We start from the raw sequence: 9,768 nt of genomic DNA on the forward strand, positions 1-9,768 counted from the left end.
GTCCGATACACCGATGGAACAGTGTGATCGAGACTGCCCAAGTGCCCAATAATAACCTGTAGGCTTGTGTTTTATACATCATCGTGTAGACTATGTGGGAATAGCTTAGATGTTTGTATGTGTATTAAGGTACTGTGCTTATTTTTGTCAGTAGAGGCGACTAAAGAGTTTAGATGACACACACTCAACTTGATCATTCATGGTGTGTGAGAAATACTGGCACTTCCTACAGAATGAGAACGATTTAGAGTAAGAGGAAGTAAAGTTTGTCAGAGGTAGAAGAAGAGTAGTGAGAATGCTGTTATAAGTGGGGTGAGTTGCAGGGATTTCTGCGTGATCCAGGCTACGACCAGCACCCACAACAGTGAACGATCCTTATTGAGGAAAGTCTTGCCTGATGTGCTGTGTTATGTTGAAATACACAGAGATGAAAACGCAAGTACTCATGACACACACACACACACACACGTATATAACTTCATAAAAAGAACGCACCCACAACATACACTTATACACACGCACAGACATACATGCACACGAGTACAGTCACCTCAAAAAATCGTGTCTCCTTCCGAATGAATCAGTTTCGAAACTAAATGAGATATTGCAACGCCAGCTGTGTTGAGATCCTGAACTATATAAATAAATGAACTGTGAACATTCTTGGTTCTAACGTCCCTTACCTGAGGATGTTACACACATTTCCTCGATAATATTCCGTTCTGAATGTAGAAGCAAAAAATATGAATAAGCAAACGACTCTGCATAAGAAACACTGGACAACATGCCAGTTCTGAGAAGATGCATAATGTAGGAATGGTAAATTGGTAAATGACTTAAAAGATCATGTAATAATGGGTAAAGGAATTCAAAGTTCCAAAAGTTGGCTGAGTTAATGATAAACGCAAGTCACTCTCTGGAGAATCACTGGACCAAGAAAATTTCCCGAGTGACTTTATACAGCAAACGTGATCCTATCTACAACACGAGAGGTAAGGACGACTTAGTTAGTGGAGACGCAAGACTCCTATATCGCCGTATGGTATTATACCACCTTAACGGTTAGAGTATCCCACACCACTGACGCCACTATATCGCTGTGTACTATTATTCCACCAACTGACACCAGTATAGTGTCGTTGGGATTAACATTGCACAATCGACAAGAGAATATTACTGTTACCAGAGTGACCAGATCACACTAGCAGTTACCATTACAGTGACATAAAACTCTATTTATTCTTTGACTTTGAATACGTTATTTTCTTTCAGTATCCAGACAAAGTAAGGCATTTAGTTTTGAGAGGTAGGCAAATAGTTAATGATTACTTCACAATTATAGTGTTATCTAAACAAGGGTTTCCAGCTGGTCATTCCATTCTGTTTCCTTTCAGTAGGATAACTGAACTACTATTGTTACACCATTTTACGTCCCATTGTAAAAATATATTTTACAACAATAGAAATTCACTTTTTGGTGTAAATTTACATAAAATCAATTCAACATCATTACACTCCCGAGTCAATACAAAAACAACGATATATATCTGATATATGAGACGTAGACATACCTGAAGTGTAGTGTGTTATGGTCCCTCCAGGAGCTGTTAACTTTCACCTACCTGGAAAGAAAAAATAAAACAATTATAATCACCTCCAATCTCCCTTTACCCCTATAACTATTTTCATAAAACTTAAGGAGACAATGGGCAACTTAACTGATTGTCGCGGTTCTTGACACTGATTCCTGAAACATCTCAAAGCAGGTGTCGGAGCTTCCTGGGACTGAATGAACCTGTCTCATTACTGTGAGAAGACTTACGAGTGTATCTCTCTCTCAAAATACCCAATACCCATGTGGCCCACTGAGATGATGGAGAGTCACTTAAGTGGCCTACTGAGATGATGGAGAGTCACTTAAGTGGCCCACTGAGATGAGGGAAGGTCACTTATGTGGCTTTAAGTGGTAACTATATATTCACGATAAGGGAGTACAATATAATTATCCAATATTTTGTTTTTTTATTATTCGTTTTATTATAATTTAGTCTTGTTCTCACATTAGTTATTTGAGAATAAAGTCGCCAGGCATGATCAGCTCCACCTGTTGGGACACTCCCGGCAACTATACTGGGCGCCGTGTTGTTTAACTCGTACTGTAAGAAGCGCCATCTATGGGTTGAAAGCTGAACCAGAGGACACACAAGATTCGCTCCCACGGTTCATTCTGATAACCGAGGACACTAACTTTTTGAGGTGTTTGTATTTAAGTAAATTCTCTCTCTCTCTCTCTCTCTCTCTCTCTCTCTCTCAAACCATTACTTCACCTGTACTCTGATGTTTACGTGGCCCACAGGACGTACTACCAGCCGATGGAATCTTGAGTTACGGTTTACCTGCTGCAACACCCTAGAGAGTTAATTATGTTCTGAATATGTCTTTTGTAGGTGAAGGAATATGGCTCGTGTCACCTGTACTGCTAATTGTCTTTCGTGGTCTTCTTCTTCTCCTTCTTCTTACTGTTGTTAATTTTATGGCTCATTTTCGTTATCTTCTTTATCTTCTCTTTCTTTCTCTTCCTCTGAGTTTATTATCATTTCTGTATTCGAGTCTCTTCTACATACATACATACATACATACATACATACATACATACATTCAATGAAAAAAATGTCACTATTCTTGATATCAAAAGAGAAAAAAAAATCCCTCAAACATTTTATTATTTGTACAGCGCCAATAGAGAGGTTCGAATAATTATGTTTTAATGGTCTTCCTGTGACCTAAAAACATACATACTACAGTACAACCTGGCTACAGTACTTCACACACCTTAATCAGTGAAAGTTTGTAAAGTATTCGCGAGTAGAGTTGCTGTATACTGTATTGACCCAGGTAAAGGAATGGACAAAGGCCTATATTTTTACTTGTGTTTAGAAGAAGCGAGTGACGTTCCTTTAAACTTGAGAGAAACTACTTTTAAGTAACGTTAACACCAGTTATAAGATCTAATGGAGGAGATGAGTAAATGCTACTTTAAGGAACGTCATCTTAATTTAGAAACTCCCATAGAAAAGTTGGAATCAATGCTACTTTTGTTAAGGAGTTTCATGATTACATTTAAAGCTTCAGTAGACGTTAAGATAATCTATTTTTGTCATCTACTTAATTAAGTCTCAATAATACTACTATGAATGACCTCACCTTCAGAACACGGTACTGTACAGGGGAGATTCTAAAGCTACCATATTTCATTAACCTTCCCCTCACCCCTCCACCTTAACCTCCCTCGCCTTCACGCCTTTAGTGACCTTTCTCCCCCTCAGTCATAAGCACCAGCAGAAGAAGGAAGTAATACTCACAATTAAGCTACTTTCCCCCCTGCTATAAAACTCAAATTACGGGAGGAAGAAGGGGGGAAAAGAGGGAGAGAGGGGTGGGAAGGGGGAGAAGGAGGGGGGAAAGGGTGGGTAAAGGGTGTCAAACCTCAACGCTTCCTGTCTACCTGTCTCCTCCCCCAACTTAGATTACCAACGCAATACAAAAATACATATATATCCTTCACATAAATGCTAATTAGCGTGGAGGGTCGCGTGTATGTCTGATGGCTTGCGTGTGAGAGGTGGGAGGAAGAGGAAGAGGAGGAGGAGGAAAAACCACTTCAGACTACCCTCCTCTTCCTCCTCTTGTTCAACGATGCCTTAGAGTTTTATGAAGGATAGTTATAGTGTTAATAACCCCACTATGTAAGGCAGAAATTTCTTGTTATCTAATACTGGGGAATTTCTTACAACAAGGTGGTATTTATATCCAGTTTATGCTTGTGTGATTAGTGGTAATGACTGTGTTCTATTGTGTTTAATTTCTCTGTTTCTTTGTGTATGTTTATAATTTTTGTCTGGGTATTTAATAATGGAATAATTTCATAGGAAGGATAACTAATTATATTTGGCTCTTACTTCATATTATTGATAACAAAGATACACACACACACACACACACACGCACACGCACACACACACACACACACACACACACACACAGCTGGCAGTAAATCCTGTCGTCTGATTATTATCAATGTTGTGTGGCAAGTTCTTGTCCTCCTCCTCCTCCTCCTCCTCCTCCTCCTCCTCCTCCTCCTCCTCCTCCTCCTCCTCCTCCTCCTCCTCCCTCCTCCTCCCTCCTCCTCCTCCTCCTCCTGTCCTCCTCCTCTTCTCCTTCTCTACCCCCTTCTCCTTCTCTATACTCACCAAACATGCTCACTAGACACACGTACGTATAGGAGACGTGTGTATAGGAGATGTGTGTATAGGAGACATTATTGGTGTGTTGATTTATGTACAAGTATAGACACGCCGTTAACGTCTCCTATATACACACGATTGATTCTTCTGCGGGAGGACAGAAGAGGGGGAGGAGGGATATGGGCAGGAAGGAAGAGGGAAAGACTAAGGAAGAAGAGGGGAGTAAGAATTGAAGAGGGAGAGATGAGAAGAGTAAAAGAAGGGAAGAAGAGGGACTAGGGTTAAGAGAACAGGTAGAGTAAGAGAGAGAGAGAGAGAGAGAGAGAGAGAGAGAGAGAGAGAGAGAGAGAGAGAGAGAGAGAGAGAGAGAGAGAGAGAGAGAGAGAGAGAGAGAGAGAGAGAGAGAGAGAGAGAGAGAGAGAGAGAGAGAGAGAGAGAATGGAAAAGGCGTGAGGGGGAAGAGAAGACAAGATAGTTTATTACTACGACAGGCTCTCAATGACCACACCTACATCACTCTAATTGTCACAACCCCTCTGCTGGTACCTACCTGTAATCTAGCAGTAGACAGGTGTATTATTAAGGTTAATTGCTTGATAACAATTGATAGGGCAGGGGCAGATAGTGTGGACACCCTAACTATCTAACAACCTTATGCATGCTAGTGGTATATAAAGTAGGGTATTGGCCAATCAGCTGTCAATGTAGGAGTCAACTAATCTATTAAAATCCCTTATGTTAATGGTACCATGGTAAGTATTATCACATGATATAATTGGTGTTATCTTTCTCTATCTTTACTAAATATAACAACATGGAAAGAATTTAACTTGTTATCATGTTACGTCATATACAGGATAACATAGGTAGGTGTTATCATCAAAGATTACTCTGGGAAAAGGTAATGTATTTTTTATAATGGTTTAAAGGTTATGTTATCTTGGTCTCACATTTAAACACTACAACCACAACACACCGCTAAAGACTTCAAATGATCCTGATAACATTCGTGGTACATGTCGGTTATCCTCTAAATACCAAGATATCATCAGTAAATACATCACCTAACCCACCACACTATAACACACTATATCAAGGTCGTGTTATTGATTTTCTCCAACATTATCATTTATCCTTTATTATATCACTGTTTCCCGTTTACACGCCGACACACATTAACGTCTCCTGTACACACAAAGGCACTCATAATGTCTCCTGAACACACACACACACACACACACACACACACACACACACACACACATCAGAAACAGTATCGTGTCACCTTGAAACACTTTAGGACTAATGATAAACTGCAGAGTGAATTTGGATGCATAAATATAAGACGTAAACTATGTCATTCATCCCTTGATTAAAAAGATAATTGTGGCGGTGAAGATAAAAGGCTTTAATATTAGGTTGTAAGACGGACCTTTATTTAGGGACCTGCCGCCTACAGTGACCCTCCTTGTCTCGGCTGTGTCTGTCTTCGCCTTTGTCTTCCATTATCTTGATTATTTACTAAAACACACCGAGATATCAACAGTGACGAAGATAACAACAGTGGCCAAGATAACAACAGTGACGAAGACAACAACAGTGGCCAAGATAACAACAGTGGCCAAGATAACAAGTGACGAAGATAACAACAGTGACGAAGACAACAACAGTGACGAAGACAACAACAGTGACGAAGTTAACAACAGTGACGAAGACAACAACAGTGACGAAGTTAACAACAGTGACGAAACAAACTATACAATCGGGTGTTCTTAACTGGGAGGAAAATAAGAAGAGGAAAATTTATCCGAATATTTCCTCAAAACTAGGAGAATTTTCCCTCGTTCCTGTGTTATGTTTTTCCCTTCAAAATACTAATGTTATGGGGAAGTGTGACGTCATGCGCAATGGCGGACAAGTTTTCCTCCGCTGACGACCGCACCTTGTCCTCACCTGATCTTAATAACATGTACACCTGTTTTTCTCCTCGTTTACCACATCTGTATCGACTTTCTTGATTAATTAAATTGTTATCATATTTTTTTTCAAAGATTATTTTCAATGAGAGAAGAGAGATGGATAACAATAACAAGAGAGGGAGAGAGAGAACAAACATAAACATATTCATCACACGGTTGTCCCCGAGTCAAAACTTCTCGTGATACAAGACAGGTAACCCGCCTCAGGTGACCGGCCTCAGGTAACCGGCCTCAGGTAACCCGCCACAGGTAACCCGCCTCAGGTAACCCGTGAGAACAGCTCTCAGGGTCTAACAATAATCTGTCATCACTTATCGACATTCCATCACACCTGCCCTCATTACCTGATATTTTTTACCATTAATTAAAAAAGAACATTGACATAACACCATAACACCTGTGTATCATGTACTGGGTAATAGCTATAGAGATGAAGTCAATAAATTCACTTCTAAACTCAAAAGAAAAAAGTTATTTGATGTTGCAAGGTAACTTCTGGTCGTCTTGACAACAGCCCAGCGATAACTCGAGTCAAGGAATAGTAGAATTTATGGCTGGTCGACGGTAAAATGGATTTTGTCGTGTAGGTGATTTATTTGTCAGCAAATTTGGGCGTGATGCATCAGGACCAGAGGCGAACAACACAGAAGGTTCCTGGAAGGTGAAGCTCAGGGTGTTGGAGGTAACCTTATCTCTCTCTCTTTCTCTCTATTCTTCTTTTAATCTTCCATTCTCTCTCTCTCTCTCTCTCTCTCTCTCTCTCTCTCTCTCTCTCTCTCTCTCTCTCATCAATACAGCATCTGTCAACTGCAGGTTTTCCTCACACCAGCCAGACTAAAACATAAACCAGCCAAGCGAGAGAACCTGTTAGTCTCAGTGTCCCATAAAACGACTCGAGAACGAAGGAGGAAGCTGAGAATGCAAAGTTTTCCCTCCGAATTCTTCTAATTTTTTGGTCCCATTCTTTCCAGGAGCTTAAGTTTGAGATATGTCTTGGGGCCTCAAACTCCCGCACCACCGCCCGCTGCCTCCTTCTTGAGCCTTTCTCAGGATCTTCGTCTCTTCTTGCTCATTCTTCCTCCTCCTCTGCTCACACCTGGAGGATTCACTTGCCACAGCGCGGGAAATGTTGTCTAATCCGTGAAATTAGAGAGAGAGAGAGAGAGAGAGAGAGAGAGAGAGAGAGAGAGAGAGAGAGAGAGAGAGAGAGAGAGAGAGAGAGAGAGAGAGAGAGAGAGAGAGAGAGAGAGTAGCCTTCAGAAGATAATAAATTCACTGGCTACTGCACCGCTGGGCTGGTGTTAGGGTCTCTCAGAGCTGTGTTGACAATCATGTTCTTACGCCTGAGTACCAATGTATGACAGCCGCGTTGAGGGTCTTGTTGGAGTGTCTGCTGAGTGGGTATGATGGTTGGGGGGCGGAGAGTGGTGGGGTAGTGGGTGGAGGGTGATGAGATAGTGGGTGGAGGGTGGTGGGGTGGTCGTGGTTAGAGGGGAGGGAGTGAAGAGAAGTTTGAGAAGAGAGGAGGAAGAGAGATAAGGAAGGAGGAGAGAGAGAGAGAGAGAGAGAGAGAGAGAGAGAGAGAGAGAGAGAGAGAGAGAGAGAGAGAGAGAGAGAGAGAGAGAGAGAGAGAGAGAGAGAGAGAGAGAGAGAGAGAGAGAGAGAGAGAGAGAGAGAGAGAGAGAGAGAGAGAGAGAGAGAGAGAGAGAGAGAGAGAGAGAGAGAGAGAGAGAGCAATCCATAAACATATCAAACTAAGTATGCCATGTCACACCTTACCTACAAGTTATCATTATCGTGTTCATAATTCTCTCCTGAGTGGAATAATATATCTCTGGCCGTGAAGACAAGTTGTACCAGACCCCTGAACACTGTACCACCGTCCTGTACCATTAAAAGGAATAACTAAAACATATGGTGTTTTATATTGCTGTGTATGTGTGTCTTTGTTATTGATTCTGTACGCAGAGTTCTGAAACAATTTTCTCTTCTATCAAACAATCTTTCGCAGCCAATATAGACTCGTCTGTTTTATTGGAAGTTATCAAAATTGCAAATAGGTTTGTACTACATGGGAGGGAATGACGTCATGTTCGCTATGTGTCACGTCAGTTTGTGAATATTTGGTACGGTATATGTACACAAAATATATATATATATAAACCTATATAAATTTACATATATATGGCTATAAAAGAGATATATAGGTACCATAAGAGGGGAGGAAGCTTCATCACCCCTAGTTTGGTGTTGTGACGGTCAGTGTGGCAGCGTGAGGGAAGGCAGGTAAAAGTAGGGAGGGGAGGGGAGCGATTGAAGGTCTATTTGCCTTAGTGATTACCTCAATACGCCTCTTGGTGCAGCTTGTGGGTCGAATATTATCCCTGTGTTATTTTAATCCATTTAGCATCAAGAATATATGTAATGGTTCGTGATACTTGAAGACACCTCCTTAACAGATGCGTATATTTAGCATCACCAGGTCCAGGATGTTAACGCACCACAATTAACGCAGTGCATCCAGAAAATTCTCGTCTGGATTTACATAAGGAATCTGTTCATAAGACCTTCTCACTCTCTCGTGTCTTTAGAATTTCGATAAAAACAAACTATTGAAAAGATATAAACGAACTAGTACAGGAAATTTACATAATTTATACATAATAATAATACTCTCTTGGGGATCTCTGATGGCTTTGGTTGATAAGAAGATTAAAGATAATGACAACACCGACTGATGCACACAGACTCTCTCTTCAGCGTCGCCTGGAGGTTCTTACTGAAGGATCTTATAAGAGACTGTCATTACCACCAGTTATTATATATAAAGCTTCTTATACTCCAGGAAATAATGTTTATTATTGACTAAGATCTTCCATCATTAACCTAACTCGTAACTCAATTCACTCATTACTGATTCATCTACTTCACTATACAACTTTCCTGACTTAAAATGTTTCTCACGCGAGGGATATTTTTACCAAGTGAGGGTATAACATCTCTCAAGCCAGTCTCTGTTTTAATCCTACATGAGACACACCTATCACGGAGACAGTCACTCTAGGAGACTTGCTAGATCCCTGTGATGTAAAGTGTGGAAATATCTCAGTGTGGAGTTTGTTCAGGTTATGTTGAAAACTAACTCTCAATACTCAAGTGAAATTGTCAGTGGGGGAGGCTGAAAAGAGGAGGAGGAGGAGGAGGAAGAAGAAGGGGAAGGTGACGAGGAGGAGGAGGAGGGCGAGGTAGATGAGATGATTAAGAGGGGGAGGAATCGGAGGGGAGGAGAAGGAGAAAAAGGAGATCAAGAAGGAAGGGGAGAAGGAGGAAGAGAAGAGGAGGAGGAAGAAGACAAGGAGGAAATCTAGGAGGGTGAGGGTTGAAGAAGTGAAGGAGAGAGAGAGAGAGAGAGAGAGAGAGGAGAGAGAGAGAGAGAGAGAGAGAGAGAGAGAGAGAGAGAGATCTTCAGTGTCAACTGACGTCAGACATGATGGTGTTGTTGTGGTGCATGACGTGAGTGGGGGAGGTTAGTGCCACCCTAAAGC

This window comes from Homarus americanus, unplaced genomic scaffold (assembly GCF_018991925.1).
Source record: "Homarus americanus isolate GMGI-L3 unplaced genomic scaffold, GMGI_Hamer_2.0 scaffold48202, whole genome shotgun sequence".
NCBI classification, from domain to species: domain Eukaryota; kingdom Metazoa; phylum Arthropoda; class Malacostraca; order Decapoda; family Nephropidae; genus Homarus; species Homarus americanus.